A 15796-nucleotide genomic window follows, 5' to 3' on the forward strand; every position below is an offset into this window, starting at 1 on the left:
AGTTAGCAAACACGGGGCAGCAGTGGCTCAGTGGTTCATGTAGGTTGTCTACAAACCAGAAGGTTGGTGGTTCAATCCCCGGTTCCACCTGACATACGTGTCTGACCAAGTGTCGAAGTGTCCATGAGCAAGACACCTAACCCCAGCTGCTCCCGACAAGCTGGATGGCGCCTTACATGGCTGACGTCGCCGTCGGTGTATGAATGGGTGAATGTGAGGCAAAAATGTAAAGCGCTTTGGATAAAAGCGCTATATAAATGCAGTCCATTCAACACAGCGTTTTATCTTGTGTTTCCATACGCAGTACGAGGAACCTCTCGATAGGGAACGTACTCAGTTACTTTTCGTCGAGTCTGCGCCAGACATGGGCCAGGGCATCCCTGCGTTTGGAGAAAAATATTGGGCAGTGAATATTGTCTTCTGAGGCGAAGAGATCTACTTCTGCTGGTGAATCTGAAGGTGAATCCTTTGTGGGTGAAGAGACCATTCCCCTGGGGGAATGGGTCCTCTGGATAACATATCCCGACCCAGATTCAGAATACCTGGCAAGTGAGCTGCCCTTAGGGAGCTCAGGTTGTGCTCTTGCGCATCGGGAGGGAGTGATAGGGGTCTGGCCGAGGAGGGGTCTGGCCATCTTCTCTTTCTCTCTGTGGCTAGGATGGCTTCGGAGGCTCAAGGTTCAACACAAGCTTGGGTCGAGGTCCCTGGCATTCGAGCTGTCTGCTGTGGTTCGTAGAGCGAGAACGGTGGCGCCTTGTGGAAGCTGAGCGAGGCCGAGAAGATGGCGGAGCCAGCTTAGTGGGCTGAGCCCTATCTTGACGGCCTGAAGAAGAGCTGGAGCGCTTAGGCAAGAAGTGTCTCATGGCCTGCGATACCTTTTGTGCTTCAGTGAAACGTTCCACGAATCCTACCACAGATGGGCCGAAGAGACCCGTGGTAGAGATAGAGGCGTCCAGGAAGGATGCTTTATCCGCGTCCTTCATCTTGAACAAGTTCAGCCAAAGGTGCCGCTCTAAGACCGTCAGGTTCGCCATATTCTTCCCTGCTTGCGCGGTCCTTCAAATTTTCAGAGTCGGGGACAGACTCGTCCAAGGAGCGGAGAAGTCTGGCCTGGAACACTTGAAAGACCGCCATGGTATGAAGAGCCAAAGCAGTCTGGCCGGCGGAGGCGTTAGCTCGGCCAGCGAGAGCTGAGGTGGTGCGGTAGAGCTTGGAAGGGTTCTGCGCCCTGGCAGAGACAAGAGAGGTGCGCGGTGACAGCCTCTGCGGGGGGGACTCATAGCCTTTTTCCTTCGTGCCGTCAATGGTTGAGAGGGGAACAGGAGGAATTTCGTGCAAGAAGAGTAGGGCCATTTCCATGACTTGGCAAGCTCGTCATGTACCTCAGGGAAGAAAGGCACAGGCTTTTGAGGAGAATAGAGGTGGCGGCTTTTGAGGTACCACTCGTCCAGTCTGCTGCACGCTGGCTCTTGGGGCTGGGACCACTCGAGCCCAAGGTCTCCCACGGCCTTTGAGAGCATGCGGATCAGCTTCGCGTCAATGCTGGTCTTGAAGCTCGTGGTCTGCGTCGAAGCAGGGGCTCTGAGAGGCAGCCGCCTCTGGAGAGCGTGAGCTGCGCGTGATCCCGTCCGAGGCACATCACTCAGATGATGTGACGGTCGCTGTTGAGGAGAGGGGCTCTGCACGAGCCGCAGGAAATGCGAGGCATTTGTAACAACACCTCGCGCTCTTTTAGAAATAGAGTGAAAAAAGGATATAGTGCCGGATGGCGTAAAATTATATAAAGGCAAGGTCTATTTCACCTGAGAGCTAGGAAAAAAGAACACGTCAGTGTTGTTGTTGGTCAGCATAAGCGAAGAGTTAATTTGATTGAGAGAGAGAGAATTTGGTTACCGTGGAAGAAAACGGCCGCTTGTTCATTGCACGCTGTCTGGTACGACGCGGAGTCTGTGACTTCTGATGCGACGCACTTCAATGATCGGCTGGAAACGAGACAAGTTCAAAGGCTGTTCCTTTCATCCTGGAGCCTGATGAGGTCCCTCTAAACTCTCCATTCACGCCAAATTGTTTGTCGAGAAGGTGGAAGTATGAATCTGCCGACGCGGACTTTCAGGGAGTTGTGACCAGTGTCGTCATAAATTGCACGATTTCATCTTTCATGTTTTTTTTGATAATGGAACTATTACAAACTGACATGTCACCTTTGTTTTTGTGTCTTCTTAACTGAAATCCCTATTGTTTGGAGTTTTTGAAGGAATAAATTCCTCTGTTAAAATGAAATGAAATTGTGTCTTTATGGGAAAATATATATAAAGTATAATTGTGTTTTGGCAGTTGTCTGGCGCCTGAAATTTTGGGAATTAAGTTATTAAATTGAGGTAATGGCGGCCACCACCATTATAGAGTGGCGCCCAAACAGGGAAATGAAATGAAATGACATGAAATGAAATGACTTGAATGTTAGAAGAAAGAAAACCTGTGATTTGAATTTTTTTTTCTTCTCAATTGATCTTTACTTGTTAAAAGTGTCTGAATTACTTGGGTAAAATGGTGTTCTCTCCAAAGTGTAACAGTAATTGAGTGAGACACATTTTTGAATACATATTGTTTTTTTTGTTTTTTTATTTATCTACTGGTTTGACGGGAAAAACCCTGACTTGACCATTTCTGAAGAGAAAGTGTTTCGTTTTATTCTGAAAATACTGACACACACTTATCTTTGCTGATTTTTTTTCTTTTCACAACACTTGTATTCAAACAAACACCACAAATATGGCGTCTACCCCTCCTTCCCCATCTACATTTGTAGAAATTGAGCCTCCACCAGACATCTCAACTCCAGTATGGCCACCTGTATTGCAACCTCGGATACCTCTGGTACCACCACCTTCATGTGCTCCTGTCTTTTACACCACTCCCACTCCACTCAGCCCATTTCATTTCAGAACCCATGTGCACATGACCACTCCTGCTCTGGTTGGCAGCACTCCTGTGCAAACTCTCACCTGGGCACCACAAGTGGATAACATGCAACTTTGCACCTCATCGGAAGGTGAGACTCCTTTGTCAGTGGACCAACATGACCTTCCAAATGCTTTACCAACTCCTGGAAGGGAAATGCAAAAATTTACAACTCAGGTGGAAGGGAACTGGGATAGCTTGTTTGATTTGATAAAGAAACAAGGGCAAACTGTGTCTGAACTTACTCAGGAAGTGAAAGCTGCTGCTTCTCACCACAAGAGTAAGATGGATGATCTTGCTGCAAAAGTGGAGGATAACAAGAATCAAGTGTTCACCCTGTTTACTACTGCTAAGCAACCAGGGGAGTCTGAAACACATAAGTTGAGTAAAGCAATGAAATTAATGATCACAGGGGAACTCCAAAAGGTGGAATCTACCTTGGTGTCTGAAGTACGTTTCATCGTTGATCAGCTCCGGTCAGAGTTTCAGCAGGACAACCAAGCTGTTCAACATTTGTTCCAAACAAGCCATAATCAGATCACTGTAAAACTACAACAATGTGTTGCACAAATGGAAAAATGTCTCACGAGTTTAAAAGAGGTAAAAAGTGAAGTGGAGAAAGGATTACGCATTGTCAAGAAGGACCGTGTGGATCAACAACACTTAAGTATGTTGGCCCCACCAGTTCCCAGAACCCCACCTTCTTCCCTGCCATCTGAAATTACTCCAGTGATTCCTCTAACTTCTTCACCATCTGTGGTTAAAAGTGATCACATTAAATTCACTTTCCCCACATTTGGAAGGACTTCAGATGATGCAGACCCCTTACTGTATCTCACCAAATGTCATGACTTCTTGGCCTTACATCCCCTCGTGATACAGACATCCTGGCTACCTTTCGTACTGTCTCATACGGAACAGCTCGTGACTAGTGGGAGGTCAGACGTTCTAGCATAAACACCTGGAGTGAGTTCGAGACTGAATTTCTGTCTGCTTTCCTGGCTGAAGATTATGAGGACGAACTGGCTGAACGGGTTCTTACAAGAATTTAAGGTGAGAAGGAATGCATTAGATACTTCGCATTTTATTAAAGAGCTCTCTGCAAAAGATGGAAGACGGACTTAACAGAGGATGAGATGGTAAAAAATAATACTTATAAATATAAAGCCTTACCTGGCCAGCCAACTGCATAGTTGAGTAAAAACTGTGGAGGAGCTTGTCAAACTGGGTCATCAGTTAGAAAAAGATTATGAACAACAGCTGTGGTATGAAGGTTGAGTGGGTTCCAGCTATCCACCCCTGACACAAAAACACCCAGATAATTGATCTGTTGAGAAAGTTCCAGTTCAGTGTTGGAAATGTAGGGGACAGCATCCACCTGGCAAGTGTCCACACACTGTATTTCCAACGTCATCTGGACCACCATATTCCACCCACAGTAAACATTATAATCAGTCCAAGTCAAGTGGTCAACCTTCGAACAGCTCTGTTGTTGCAACAAGAATGCACACATCACCATCAGCATCCAAGAGAACCTCTTCTTCTCCAAGTTCTCATGAACAAGTGGTGGTTCCTCAACAATTAGTTGTCCCCATCCGTATAGAAACATGGTTAGGAAAAGCTGTTATGGATACTGGTGCAAGCTTCACACTCATTCATGAAAGTCTTATGAGAGCACTTGTATCACCAGACCAGCTTCACCCCTGGTCCCGTGGTCCTCTTTATCTGGCAAATGGAGAGGCAGAGATTCCATTAGGATGGATGAATATTACGATACATCTGCATGACAAAGCTTTTGTGTTACCTGCTGCTATACTTTCTTCCCAAGCCCTAGCCTACGCTGTAGTTTTGGGGCTGGACTTTATTTTCTTCAGTGGGCTGCAAATCAATGTCATTGATCAGAAGTATTCTTTCAAGCTTGACCCAATGAAAGAGTACCCCTTTCAACCAGGAAATCCCAGTGTGCCGATTTCAACCCTACCAAAAGAACAACGAGCACGTAAGCAAAGCCCACAAACTCTTTCCTTGTTGACTTCTGTCCCCCCTCCATCATCTCCACTGCTAGTTCATCATCTTGACAATATAGATGAAAAAACACTGATAATAAATGCTGTGGAAGCTGCACATTTACCTTTTGAGGGGAAGCAACAATTACTACAAATCCTGGATGGCCAACCTCGGGTGTGTACTCTTCGGACTGGACGTACTGAGGTTCTCCAACACTATATCTACACCAACAACCAAGTACCTATCAAACAACGAAGTCTCCTATCAAGCAACTGGCACTGGATGAGCAGCTTGAGGAGATGTTGACAGAAGGAATTGTAGAGCCATCTCACTCTGGTTGGTCCTCACCGGTGGTCCTAGTTCCAAAAAAGATGGAAAGTTAAGATTTTGTGTAGATTACCGAAGGGTAAATGCTTTAACAGAAAAGGATGCGTATCCTTTGCCAAACATTACAGAAATTCTTGAATCCCTGTCTGGAGCAGCAATCTTTACCACTATTGACCTCAATAGAGGATACTGGCAGGTGACCATGGATCCCGACAGTAAGGACAAGACTGCCTTCATTACTCCTGCAGGCCTATATCACTTTAACGTTATGCCATTTGGTCTCAAAAATGCCCCTGCAACTTTTCAGAGGCTCATGGAGACAGTTCTGGGAGAATTACGGAGGAAAAGATGCTTTGTGTAAATAGATGATATCATCATTTACTCTCCTTCAGTCACTCAGCATTTCCACGATCTCCAGGCTGTGCTTCAGAAACTAGAAACTGCTGGACTGACCATTAACTTGACAAAAAGCAAGTTTTGTCTTCAAGAAATCACTTTCCTAGGACATGTTGTAAACATCAATGGTATTTCAGCTGACCATCGTAAAACTGTAGCCATTCATTCCTACCCTGTGCGCAAGAACTTAAAGGGTCATGAAACCCCCCTGCTGCAGCGGTGTTTTTTCTCACCTTCGATTTGAAAAGGCTTGTTAAAAGGGGAGTGGTGGACTGTGAAAAGGTGGGATGGTATTGTGTGGAAAGAGGGAATGTTTGCATAAATAGGGGAGTGTCAGTAGGTGATAGCAGCAGTTACAGCGTTTCTGAGACATGTTCTTGGTTCACGTTGGCATAGTTTACCACAGTGAGATTAAATGAGGGATGAGTACAGCGAATGAGAGAGCTATGAGTGGCGTGCAGCAGAGATCGCAAATCATTCAGCTCTTCAAACCAGCATAATTCAGTGAGAAATGAAAATAAATGTTATTCTGCATGACAAAATATTTTGCAAACGTGATAAAACTATATTTGTCCAAATATGCACGCTGTTTGGCAAGATGAACAACGCGCCGACGTGATAAGAGAACGTGAACCACCCAACATGCGATGCGACAGAGATGTGTAATTCTAGATCGGGGTAAAAGCGAAGGGGTTTGAGGCTATAGTCTCGACCGCGCATCTGAAGCACAGAGCGACGCGCGCTGGGTTGCCGTGACGATCCGCGCTGTCTATCACTCGGCAGCTAAATCTATATCTGCCCAAATATGCAGCACACTGTTTCACTAAGAGCCCGAACACATGCGGTTTAGTGCATGGCTGTGACCACAAATAAAACGGAGAGGACGTGGCTTTTGTTCATACAGATGGGTTAATTTGCACTCCTGACAAAAATTAGATAGTCATCGCTTGCAGGTTTGGCGTGCGATTCCTCAAGTTAATTTTACTTTACCGAGCCTTTGTAGCAAAGGCTTCCACAGACAGCGCCGGTTACAGCTCGCTCGGCGCCCTTTACGTTATTTCGTATCAGCACAACGCCTAGCTTTCCTCCGTGACTTTTCCGCACGCTGCTTCCAAAACTTCCCCACCATATCTCTACAATAATGATGGAAGACAAGCCTGACGAAGTGACTGTCTCATGCATAATAACTAAATTATCTTTTATGCATACTACAGCGCAGGGATTGGACTGAATGAGCTTTATGTCATGAATATATATCGAGAATCCCTCGGAGCGGTCGACGTCAGCATGTGCCCAGCAGCCCATACTTGGACCGAAAAGGCCGCGCCGACGTCAGCATTTGTGACGTTGCTCCGACTAAGCTTTTCAAACCGGAAGACAGAAATCGCTCTGAAAAATGCAAAAATAACTATTTTCACATATGAATACCATTAACGAGTACCCTTAGTGTTTTCAATGATGTGCAGCCTATACATATCTGTTTACATCTCAAAAAAAGTGTTTTGGGGTTTCATGACCCTTTAAAAAGAAGTTCAGCAGTTTCTTGGGGTAGCAGGGTGGTATCACCGATTTGTTCCAAACTTTTCCAGGATTGCTGAACCCCTCAACGCGCTGAAAAAAAGGGACATTGTTTTCAGTGGACAACACCGTGTCAACAAGCTTTCAACCAATTGAAGTCTTGCCTCACCTCACCCCCCATCCTTGGCCATCCTGATCTTGACCGCCCATTCATGGTATACACTGATGCCAGTGACACTGGTTTGGGTGCCATTTTGGCACAACGGAGGGATGCTGGTAGAGAGGAAGTTATCGTTTATGCAAGCAGAACCTTAACAGGAGCCGAAGTCAACTACACTGCAACGGAGAAGAAGTGCCTTGCAGTCGTCTGGGCCCTGGAAAAGTGGCAACACTACTTAGAGCACAAACTTTTCACAGTTGTCACTGACCATTCTGCACTGCAGTGGGTAATGAACTCGACCAAGACCGCCAGTCGCCTCATCCGTTGGGTACTGCGATTGCAGAAATTTGATTTTATCATTGAGTACAGAAAGGGAAAGCTAAATGTAGCTCCTGATGCTCTATCCAGGTCTTCTGTTGCATCCACATGTAACCTGTAGTACACTAGCGAAATACAACACAAAGATCCAGAAGTTACAAAAATATTGAAAGCAGTTGCAGAATATTGATGGATCAGTATGAAGTTTTGGAAGACAAACTGTATCAGAAAACATACCTGTCAAATAACCAACTGCATTATCGAATCTACATTCCAACCAGTCTCCGATTCTGCCTAGTGAAGCATTATCACTTCACTCCCATGAGTGGCCATGGAGGGATCTACAAAACTTACAAACGGCTCCAAGAAGTAGCGTTTTGGCCTGGTATGTGGACTGATGTAAAACAGCATGTGAAAACCTGTGTAAAATGTCAAACAGTGAAACATGATAATCAAAAACCTGCTGGAAAAATACAGCCAACCACAACCAACCATCCAAATCAAATGTTAGGAGTTGACATTAAGGGACCATTACCCAGGAGTGTAAACCAAAATGAATACCTGCTTGTGTTTGTTGACTATTATTCCAGATAGGTAGAGGTGTTCCCCATTCGTAAAGCCACTGCACAGAATATTGCCTCCATTTTTAGAAAAGAAATTCTGACACGGTGGGGCGTACCAGATTTCATCCTGTCAGACAGAGGTGTGTTCAGTTTGTCTCAGCTATATTCAGAGTTATGTGAAAACTGGAGTATTACCCCAAAACTAACCACTGCTTACCATCCACAAACCAACATGACGGAGAGAATGAATCAAACTCTAAAGAACATGATGGCAGCTTCTGTGGATGAAAATCACAGAAGGTGGGACCAGTTCTTGCCAGAATTCCGATTCGCCATGAATTCAGCTGTTCAAGAGACCACTGGTCTATCTCCACCCATATGGAAAAGTCTTGCTAAAAACATATGTGATTCTTATATGTTCCAACAGAAAACTATAAGGATCATATATGCTGCAAAAACCACATATACAAATTGTACAATATTCATGTATTTTCAATCATATATGTCCTACACTGTAAAAAAGATATATGCTGGATTGTGTTAAATACAACCCCTGCAAATCAGTGAGATTTTACTTTAGTAAATTAATTAGCAAGTAAAACGAATAAAAATGGGTAACCCTAATGCAAAGAAAAAAAAAAAAAAAAAAAAAAAAAAATATATATATACACACACACACACACACACACACACATACAGTTAACAATAACACAAGTCAAGCACACTGGCATGTTCCTACATATTTAGCAAAGAGCTGTAACTGCTGAAAAGTGCACCGACATTATTGTTAATAAAAGTAACAGTTTTACAGGTTTTTAAATTGAGCAAAAACACATCAAATAACAATTAATTTTAACATTTAACCTCCTTTAAATCAGAAGTAAAGCATGATGGGAAGTAGAAATTTGTTGTAACTCATTCTGTAAAAGTGTTTATGTGTGTGTACATGCATTCACATTAATATGGGAAATTCAATATACAGTACAACACAATAAAGGATACAACTTAATGGATATTACATGTAATACTATTTATATCTTAATTACTAAATATTTTATGTGTTAAAATATAGCCATATTTTATAAATATAGTCAATATGCATACATTGCAGTAGCTATATTAAAAAAAGGCTTTAGTTTCCTTTATTCCTTTATATTTCCTTTAATATAGGCTATTTTGCATATAATTGCAGTATATTCCCATATATTTGTTTCGTAATGTTCTACCCATACAAACTATTTGTTAACAGCAATATCAGCAATATTTAAAAAATAATAATTAAACACTCACTCTAAGCGTTAGGCTTAGACGATGAAGATTTCTGTAACAAAAATAGCCTTAGTTCTGTCATCGCAAACTGCGCATGCGTCACCGCGCCGCGGCCAGGAGGAAATCAATCGCGGGTTCTTGTTGTCTCCGTGTCCGTGATATGATTGCCTCCCAGCGGGACCGCGAAGTGTCGAGCTCCAGGTAAGAATGGTGTTTGTCATGTCGTTCTCAATGCAAATGTTAACTTATTTAATGGCAAGATTTGCTAAAAGATTTGTAAATTGTTCGTTTCTGTTATCATGTCGGTGCCACAGCCGTAACGTACAGGTAACGTTAAGCCTAATTATGATGAGAGCACGTGCAAAAATTACAAGTATTTAATGTGCAAAAACAAGTGAAAAATGCTTATATTTGTATTAAAGTTATTAAACTATATGATTGGTTTCATCATTTGTTAGTCCCTTTGAATAAAAGCGTCTGCTAAATGATCAAATGTAAAAAACGACTATTCTAGTTGTTTAACTATGTCATTTGATAACTAAGTTAAACCCTAAAGCTCATGGTTTGCATAGATAACGTTATACAACGATTGTGTGTGACAGTGAAAGCTGTGTGACACTGACAAAAAGCAAAAGTTAGAATAAATGTAATGTGATTTGTTTACCGGTATGTTCCTTTTGTGATCATTAATAGTCTATTTTGTGCCAATTCACTTTAAAAGAGTTAATGTTTTAGTGAACTTGAGTTTGCAAATTGCTCTAATGTAGTTAAAATATAGCTAAAATATAAACTTCTATAATTTGCATTCATGTAACTGCAACATATATGAATCTAAATGATGTACAATATTACAGTTTTGTAATAGAAAGTAAGTAACTGTATAAGAATATATTTTTATACTGAAAAAAACATTATATTGAAACGTGTTTGTAATATTCCTGTATGTAAATGGGGTGGTAAAGAAGATTTTCTTTTTCTTCCACAGAAAGATCTTCATGAAAACATTTGAAGACCACGCAAGAAGAACAGGTTCAGCCACAGACTGTTTCATCCCATGAGGACTGGTTCAGTTCTGAAGCGGAAGTGTTGAAGAAGTTTATGTACTCTGAGTTGTAAGACTTGAACTAATGTTAACAAATGAGACTTTATTGTAATGTATTAACTAACATGAACTAACAATGAGCAATACATTATTACAGTATTTATTAAACTTTGTCAATTTTTAACGTTTAGTTCACCCAAAAATGTATGTTGTTAAAATGACCCTCATGTCGTTCCAAACCCATAAGACGTTCATTTATTTTCAGATTTCGTGATTACGTCATCCTTGGCACCTCGCAGAGCTGAGCAAGTTGAACAATTAAGGTTGAAAAGTATATACATTTTTTTAAATGACTGATCGTTTGACTAGATAAGACCCTATTCCTCATCTGGGATCACGCAGAGGCTATGAAGCCCTTTGAAACGGCGTTGATTTGGACCTTCAACATTTTGGTTGCAACTGAAAAGCATTATATGATGAACAATCCTGGAATGTTTTCTTCAAGAAACTTAATTTCTTTTCCACTGAAGAAATAAAGACATGAACATCTTGGATGAGACGGGGGTGAGTAAATGATCAGTCAATTTTTATTTTGGGGTGAACTAATCCGTTCATTATCTTTGATTGATGGCCATGACAGTGTCTTCAATGTATTTTGTTGTTGTTTTTTGGGTTTTGTTTTTTTCCTGAGCAAAGTTCAGTTTGCTATCAAGTTGGAATTGTAAATTACTCATGTGGAGTATAATTTGAGTGTTTAATTTTGTGTTGAAATAAAAGTGTTTCCATCACAAATGTGTGTATGTCATTGATTGAAATTATATATGGTTAGTATATGCAGAGATGTTGTAATATTGACTGAAATAATGTATGATTATTATATGTAGTTTATTTGTATATTATATAAACTTGAAGAGCTAACACACCATTTCCCATTAAAAAAATATGAAATCTGCATAAAAAGCATATAAACAAATGACACAAAATATAAATAAATCCTATATGACTTTAATATGACTAGCATATGATTCAGTATAAGAACTTTATATGATTTGTATATGAATATCATGTATTTTCTACTAATACCATATACCATTGCATACAGTTTACATGTAAAACTCATATAAGATTTTTGCAGGATTCATACATGGCCCAAAAGTTTTCTGTGTGCTTTTTAGTATGAAATGGGCCATAAACGGTCTGATTTTGTGTATGACATATATGGGACTTACATTAAACATATAAGATGATTCTGACTGATTTAAGTAAGGAACATATATGGTCACTATATATGAACCATATAGGTTTTTTTCATATGGGCAGCAGAACTTCAGCTCGGCAGGAAACTCCAAAGTCTGATGGACAAAATACTCCATGGAGCTAACCTAACTCCAGATGCTGCCTCATATGACATGGTTCATCATCTGCAGGCTCAAGCCAAAGAACACAGCAAGAAAGCCAAGATGAGACAACTAAGAAATTATAACCAAAATAGGAGAGAGCTGACATTCAAACGCAAGGATCGCGTATGGTTAAGTAACTTCCCACAGTCTAGCGCCCAGCGTAAGTTTAGTGCAAAACTAGCACAGAAGTGGAAAGGTCCTTACTGTATTACCAACCAGCTGGGTCCTTTGAACTACCAAACAGTTCTGGAAGACACCGAGGAGGATGTGCGTACCGCTCACGTCTGCAATTTGAAAATGTGCAATCCAACGGCTGAGGAGTTGGAGTTGCAAGAAAGGAAAAAACTCCTGGATCTATTTCAAGAAGCTTCTGATGAGGAAGATTTCTTAGGATTTTAATTTGGAGTTTTCCTTAAAACAACCAGGGGTTGTTTTCTTCCAGGGGGGAAGAGTGTAACAGAATTGCAAATAGGAATTTACTTTTACTGTCACTTTAAAACGAATAGGGTGGAGTAAATTAATTAGCGGAAATAAGTATATAAAGGTGAGGTCTATTTCACCTGAGAGCTAGGAAAAAAGGACACGTCAGTGTTGTTGTTGGTCAGCATAAGCGAGGAGTTAATTTGATTGAGAGAGAGAGAATTTGGTTACCGTGGAAGAAAACGGCCGCTTGTTCATCGCACGCTGTCAGGTACGACGCGGAGTCTGTGACTTCTGATGCGACGCACTTCAATGATCGGCTGGAAACGAGACAAATTCAAAGGCTGTCCCTTTCATCCTGGAGCCTGATGAGGTCCCTCTAAACTCTCCATTCACGCCAAATTGTATTGCGAGAAGGTGGAAGTACGAATCTGCCGACGCAGACTTTCAGGGAGTTGTGACCAGTGTCGTCATCAATTGCACGATTTCATCTTTCATGTTTTTTTTTTTTTTGATAATGGAATTATCACAAACTGACATGTCACCTTTGTTTTTGTGTCTTCTTACCTGAAATCCCTATTGTTTGGAGTTTTTGAAGGAATAAATTCCTCTGTGAAAATGAAATGAAATTGTGTCTTTATGGGAAAATATATATATAAAGTATAATTGTGTTTTGGCAGTTTAGAACTGTCTGGCGCCTGAAATTTTGGGATATAAGTTATTAAATTGAGGTTATGGCGGCCACCACCGTTACAACGAGGAACCTCTCGATAGGGAACCCCAATATATTGGATTTTCATAATTTGCACATCAGTTATTTTGTCTTGTGCAAAGTAAAAAGCATCAAGTGAAAAATAAGTAAAAACGACACTTATTGTCCTTAAATGTAGTGAACTGTTTTAAACCCATCCATTGAGATCTAATTATCCGATCAGAAATGCTGACAAAACCCATTGCAGTCAAATACACAAGACTTACAAAGAGTAACAACTCAGCCTTTATTTCAAGTTCAAATCATTTACAAATACAAAGTGCACAGAAAACAAAACAAAATGTTGGACCTGTAACTAGTAAATTTGCCCTAAAGGTCCCCGGGATCGCTGTAGATCATGCGTTCACATAAATAAACACCAAGCACTGATCATTTAAATAGCCAACCTCTTTATAAAAGAGAAAAAGGGTTCAGGAACAGATCTTCACACACCTTTCCTACAATGAGAGAAAGCACTGTCAAGCACACATTATGACATTAGCGGTGAATAAAGAGAAGTGTAGTAGGCTTTTCCTGCAGAGATGGGAGGAAAAGACAGATCAGGCAACATGAAAAGGCACACGACCCGCTTTACCTCCCTAATGGGACTGCTATATTGGTGTATTGGGACTGTGTTGATCATGAAGTGGAGGTGTTGAAATTAAAGCCGCATTAGTGACGTCAGCCAAACAGAAGCACTTTAACCCTCTGGTGCGGTTCAGCATTTGCATTTTTGTAAAGTCCAACTGTAAAAGTAAGTCTATGGGACTTTTCCAAGTTTAAATTAACATTTTAAGGAAAACCGCAGACCGGATCAGTGTGAAGATCTGAGTTTGGTGTAGAGAGCTTGAAGAGTCTAGATAGTAGGAGCATTTAGAAATTTTAGTCCAAGAATAAAAAGCTTAAATAGTACAGAAGATCAAAGTCAACTTTGTCAAACCAACAATGTCATGTGACTGAGTGTGGGCCCTCAGACTAGGGCCGGCTCATGTGGAGAGCACAGTCCACTCTCAGAGGGCCCGGCACGGCCAGTGCTGCTCAGGAGTCACTAAAACAGCCAAACCTGAGGAGCACAGACGGCCGCTCCTTACTGTCCCAGCAGAGTAACACTAGCTCAGGCACGGGCTGGCCTGCACAGCTGACTACCGCTGGGTCCACAAACACACACAGAAGACACACACACTCACCTCAAAACACACGGCACACACACTCACCTCAGAGATACAGCAGCTCTGGCTTCATCTGGGGTCAACGCCGCATTCAGACACCTAAAATAAACACCAATATACACATTAAAGTGTAAAGTAATGAATATACTTTAGTCATTACATATTGCTCCAAGAACACATTAATATGCAAATTAGAGACGATGTTGGATGCATTTAATGGGAAAACCCATATATGACCAATTTACCCACATTGTTGTATTTTAATACATTATATTGTATCTTTCATAATATAGTTGAGAATCATCTTTGTTTTTAACCAAACTCAATATAAAAAACACAAACTTGATTGGTGAATGAGAAAAAAAAAAAAGAAAAAAAAAAAAGTCTACACGGTTTATTTATTAAACTACCGAGTGCCGGTGTCCACTTACATAGAATAACATGAATAAAATAAATCTTTAAAAATATTTCCATTAGTTTCTAATGCTTTAAACAATGTAATGACGTGAAAAATATACTAAAGTCAAAAGACTTTTTCCCGCTTTAAAGTACTGAGGAAAAACCACGTGCTACGGAATCCCGCGCGCTCCCGCTAGCAGCACACGCATTTTGAAGCGTCATCGACTAAACTGTCCCTCGTCACTTATGTAACCCTACATATTGTACTCAATTCGCTGTTTTAGTCAGATTTACCTTCTTGTAGCAATCTGCCTTCCTCATCTTCATGAGTTCTGTCTCTCTTCCACCTCGACATCGCAGAATGAGGGAACGCACTGAAGAACGCGTCGCCATTTATAGCGCTGCTCCACGCCACCACCGAAGAAGAGCGAGTGTGACGTTATGCGGTGACCTCTGATTCGCGAACGAATCGCTCGCTTTAATGAACTGATTCATTCGAATCGATTCCCAAATTCCAAGCTTTTTTAAAAATATATATTTTCGGACACAGATCCGTTTCTAAGCACTCATAGTCTCTGCATCAACACTAGTAATCGTTCAATAACATGGAATTTGCAGAATTAATTAACAGTCGACGGTAACTATTTGATGTCTTGCCTGCAACATACATGGGGCTGGTTGATTTACTAAATCCACCTATATTGTGGGAAATTCCTGCATGTAAAGTGCTGATTGCCACAAAGTTAACTATTAACCTAATGAAATGTCAAACACTGACTCTAGATCAGTAGTATTCACCCTGTCCAGCTGTATTGTTTGGTTAAATGATTGTGTATTAATGATGTTCAGTCTCACGGTATAAACCCATCGCTGCTATTAGAGATTTTTCTTTAAATCAATAGCTAAACAAAATAAACAGAAAACCGTACCTGAGTTCTCTTTCATGCCCTAGGCCTAACGCTTATTTAGATCTGCTTCTCTTTCTCCCAAACTTTAAAATTAGACACTTAAATTATTTTATACATTTCTCACGTCTGTGCTTCAAGTATTGTGAGACGGCAGAACATCCTTGTTTTCTTTATTTAACAAAAAGACA

At 41.2% G+C, this 15796-nt stretch overlaps 1 non-coding gene across 1 annotated transcript; it reads right to left on the reverse strand.

The window, feature by feature from the left end:
* Positions 1 to 14091: 14091 nt before the first annotated feature.
* On the reverse strand, positions 14092 to 14285 carry LOC137093335 (small nucleolar RNA SNORA74). Its single transcript, XR_010908434.1, has one exon. It is a non-coding gene; the product is annotated as a small nucleolar RNA SNORA74 (small nucleolar RNA).
* Between the last annotated feature and the right edge of the window lie 1511 nt (positions 14286 to 15796).

The sequence above is a fragment of the Pseudorasbora parva genome, chromosome 11, assembly GCF_024679245.1.
Source record: "Pseudorasbora parva isolate DD20220531a chromosome 11, ASM2467924v1, whole genome shotgun sequence".
NCBI lineage: Eukaryota > Metazoa > Chordata > Actinopteri > Cypriniformes > Gobionidae > Pseudorasbora > Pseudorasbora parva.